The 4,159-nt window shown below is 45.8% G+C and overlaps 1 pseudogene; it reads right to left on the reverse strand.

The window, feature by feature from the left end:
• Positions 1-2,856: 2,856 nt before the first annotated feature.
• LOC149871616 (uncharacterized) lies at positions 2,857-3,794 on the reverse strand (annotated as a pseudogene).
• Positions 3,795-4,159: the final 365 nt, after the last annotated feature.

Genomic DNA, 4,159 nt, shown 5'->3' on the forward strand with positions numbered 1-4,159 from the left:
GAATGCCTGATTGCCAAAAAGATGGCATACAACTGGTGGAAGGGGGGTTGCTATCTCCAAAGAGGAGTATACCCCCTCTGCTCGGGCCTATAGGGGGGCTGTCAGGAGAGCTAAGGCAGACATAGAGCTAGGACTTGCCTCCAAAATCAAAGATAATAAAAAGTCCTTTTTCAAATATATAGGGAGGATGAAGAAAGCACCAGGAAGTGGGGCCCCTGCAAAATTCTCTGGGCAATCTGGTGGTTGCGCCAGAGGAGAAAGCAGACCTCTTTAACCAATTCTTCACCTCTGTTTCCTTGGGCAGGGTCTGGGACTTCCCTACTGTGCTGCAAGACGGACTCGCGCAGAATGCCTCCAGACCTCATATTGGGGAGGACCGGGTTACAGAGCTTCTGGAGGGGCTGGACGTGTTCAAATCAGCGGGTCCAGATGCTCTCCACCCCAGGGTGTTGTGGGAGCTAGCAGGGGTTATTGCAGGGCCCTTGACATGGCTTTACGAGTGCTAGTGGTGCTTGGGCCAGGTGCCAGATGATTGGAGGATAGCCAATGTGGGAGGGAGGGCCCGGGCAACTATAGGCCCGTCAATCTTACCTCTATCCTAGGGAAACTCTTTGAGAAGATCATCATGGAGCACATCTGCGATGGGCCGGCCTCAGAGATGATGTTCATGGGCAACGAGAACAGGTTCATTAGGGGCAGATCATGTCAGACCAACCTGATTGCCTTTTAGGATCAGGTCACAAAAGCATTGGATGCAGGTGTTGCTGTGGATGTAGTCTTTCTGGACTTCAGCAAGGCCTTTGACATTGTCTCCCACCCCATCCTCATTAAAAAATTGGGCGACTGTGGCATTGATGCTTACACAGTCAGATGGATTGCAGATTGGCTGAAGGGTCGCACTCAGAGGGTGGTGGTGGACGGGTCATAGTCAAGTGGGTAGTGGACCCGCACTGTTCAATTTCTTTATCAGCTATTTGGACGACGGAGTGAAAAGCAACCTGTTTAAATTCGCTGATGATACCAAACTTTGGGGTGAGGTGAACACACTAGTAGGGAGGGAAAGACTGCAGCAAGACCTGGATAGGTTACAGGAGTGGGCTAGCGAAAACAGGATGCGCTTCAATACTGACAAGTGCAGGGTGCTGCACTTGGGCAGTAGTAACCAGCAGCACACTTATAAGATGGGAAACTGCCTTCGTGAGAGTACGGAGGCAGAAAGGGATCTTGGAGTCATTAGTGGATTTGGGAGAGACCTTGTTTCCCCTAGCGTCCCCTGGCGTAACAGGGAATAACGGCCACAAGTTGTTGGAGAGTAGGTTTAGATTAGACATCCGTAAGAACTACTTCACAGTCAGGGCGGCTAGGATCTGGAACCCACTTCCAAGGGAAGTGGTGCTGGCTCCTACCCTGGGGGTCTTTAAGAGGAGGCTTGATGCCTACCTAGCTGGGATCATTTGGGCCCCGTTTTTTCTCCTGCCCAGGCAGGGGGTCAGACTTAAAGATTTACAAGGTCCCTTCCGACCCTCCTTCTATGATTCTATGATTCTGTGTTTAACAAAGATGTTTAGGGGCACACAGTAGTAACTTCTCCGTGATCCATTCCAGTGATTTGTGATGAGACCGAATGTCCATCTTATGCCCAAAGGTGAAATAATAGAATACTTGCATTCCAAAGAATATAGTCTATAGCGCCTTTGCTTTCTGCAAATATTCCTTCTCTACCCCTCTCAAGTCTAGACCCACAAAGAAAAGGGCTTCTGGCTTATTCTAGGCTTCCTTCCAGTTCCTATCAAAATAGTTCTGCTGCTCCACAGGGCTCTAGTAGATGAAAACTGGTGCCCCACTTACGATTTCTTTACTCTTTTTTTTTTTTAACTTTCTTATGTATCTGACCATTCTTCTGCTGCATCGTGTTAAATGTCTCAGGGGTTTACAGACAAGGTTCTTTGGGTGAATCTGATATCTTTTATTAGGCCAACTCAATAGTTGGAAAACAATTATTAAGCAAGCTTTCCAGTTCAAAAATCCTTCGTCAAGCTAAGGAAGTTTCAGCAGCTGGCGTGTGCTCTTCCTGGATGGAATGAAAAGTAAGGAAGCCAGAGGCTGGGCTGGTATGCATACAAGACAGACAGTCAGTGAAAATTTAGATTGAGGAGTCAGTGGGTGAGAGACAGGCTGGGGGTGGGGGATTGGAGAGAAGGGGGATGAATAGTGGAGAGATACCTGGGGAGTCAGCTGTCAGGCAGGTTATAATGTGTCATAAATCCAATGTCTATATTTAGTCCATGATTTTCAGTATCCAGGAGGTTGATGAAGTGGAGTTCATAGGCTCGTCTCTGGGAAGTGTTTTGTAAGTTTCCTTTGAGGATCAGGACTGGGAGATTAGAGAGAGAGTGGTTTTCTTGTGAGAAATGTGCCCCCACAGGTAATTGGGTATTCCTATCTTTGAAAGATTCTGGTGTGCGTTCATTCTGGTGTGCAGTTGTTGTATGGTCTCTCCTACGTATTTTCCATCAGGACATTTGGTGCATTGGATGAGATATATTACATTTCTGGAGGTGCAGCTGTAAGATCCAGGAATGCTGATGGCTCTGTTGTGGGCTGTAGTAATTGTGGGGGTAGTGGAGATGTGTTGGCAGGTTTTGCATTTCTTGTCATGGCATGGTCTGGATCCATTTGGTGTGTTCTGGGTCTGAGGAAGTTTGCTTCTGGTGATGAGGTTAGCAAGGTTTGGTGCTTGTTTGAAGGCTAGGATGGGTGGCTCTGGGAAGATCTCTTTAAAAATAGGGTCTCTTTCTAGTATGAGTTGCAATTGTTTGACGATTTTCCACACAAGTTCAGGAGAGGGGTGATATGTCACAACCAGTGGTGTTCGATTTGTGGGAGTTTTCTTCTGTACTGCAGGAGTTCTTCACATGGTATCCAGATCACACTTTCAAACGTGTGATCTATCTCTCTGGAGGAGTGTCCTTGTTGGATGAAAGCCTTTTTAAGATTGGTGAGGTGGCAATCACGGGTGTTCTCTTCAGTGCAAATTCAGTGGTATCTGAGGGCTTGGCTGTATATCACAGTTTTTTTGGTGTGTTTTGGGTGATTGCTGGTTCTGTGCAGATATGTATGTTGGTTTGTGGGTTTCTTGTATAATGTGGTCTGTAATTTATCATTCTGGATACTGATCATCATGTCTAAAAAGGAGATATTGGTGCTGGAGTAGTCTAGAGAAAGTTGGATGGAGGGATGGTGATTGTTGAATTTCTGGTGGAACTCAATTACAGATTGTAGGTTTTCAGTCCAAATGATGAAGATGTCATCGATATATCTTAAGGATAGCAAGGGTTTGATGGTGCAGTTCTTGAGGAAGTCTTTTTCCAGGTGGCTCATAAAAAGGTTGGCATACTGTGGGGCCATTTTGGTGCCCATCGTCTGGAGGAAGTGTGGGTCATTAAAAGTGAAATTGTTGTGTGTGAGGATGAAGTGTAAAAGGTCAATGATATCTTTGGGGCTGTACTCTGAGTTGTAATCTTGCTCCTGTAGAAATGTAAGGCAGGCTTGGATGCCATCCTAGTGTGGGATGTTGGTATATAGGCTGGTAACATCCATGGTGGCTAGGAGGATGTTGCTGGGAAGGTGGTCTGTGTTTTTAAGTTTCTGTAGAAAGTCTTGGACAACACTTGCTCTGTGGCTGATGAGTGGTTTTAGGATTGATTCAATGAAACCTGATATTTCCTCAGGGTCCCATGGTTGGATATGATAGGTCTGCCAGGTTTCCCTTGTTTGTGGATTTTAGGGAGCATGTAAAAAGTCCCCAGGTTAGGTAGTGGGGGGATCAAGGTCTGCAGTTTTTCTTGTAGTCCTGATGGAAATAATTTGATGGTATTGTTGAGTTTCTTGTTGAAATGGGGAGTAGGATCTTCTTGTAGTTCTTTGTAGTAGGTGATGTCAGAGAGTTGTCTGTTGGCTTCCTTTATGTAGTCTTCACAGTTTAGGATGACTATGGCTCTTCCTTTATCTGCTAGTTTTATTACTATTTGGTGGTTAGATCTTAGAGATTCTATGGCCTTTTTCTCTGGTAGAGAGAGGTTTTATGGTGACATGTGTTGCTGATTATTTCATTGTTCATTCTTTCCCTGAAGCAGTCAATGTAGCAGTCAAGGTTAGG

The sequence above is a fragment of the Crocodylus siamensis genome, chromosome 2, assembly GCF_052110815.1.
Source record: "Crocodylus siamensis isolate JL-2025a chromosome 2, ASM5211081v1, whole genome shotgun sequence".
Taxonomy (NCBI): Eukaryota; Metazoa; Chordata; order Crocodylia; family Crocodylidae; genus Crocodylus; species Crocodylus siamensis.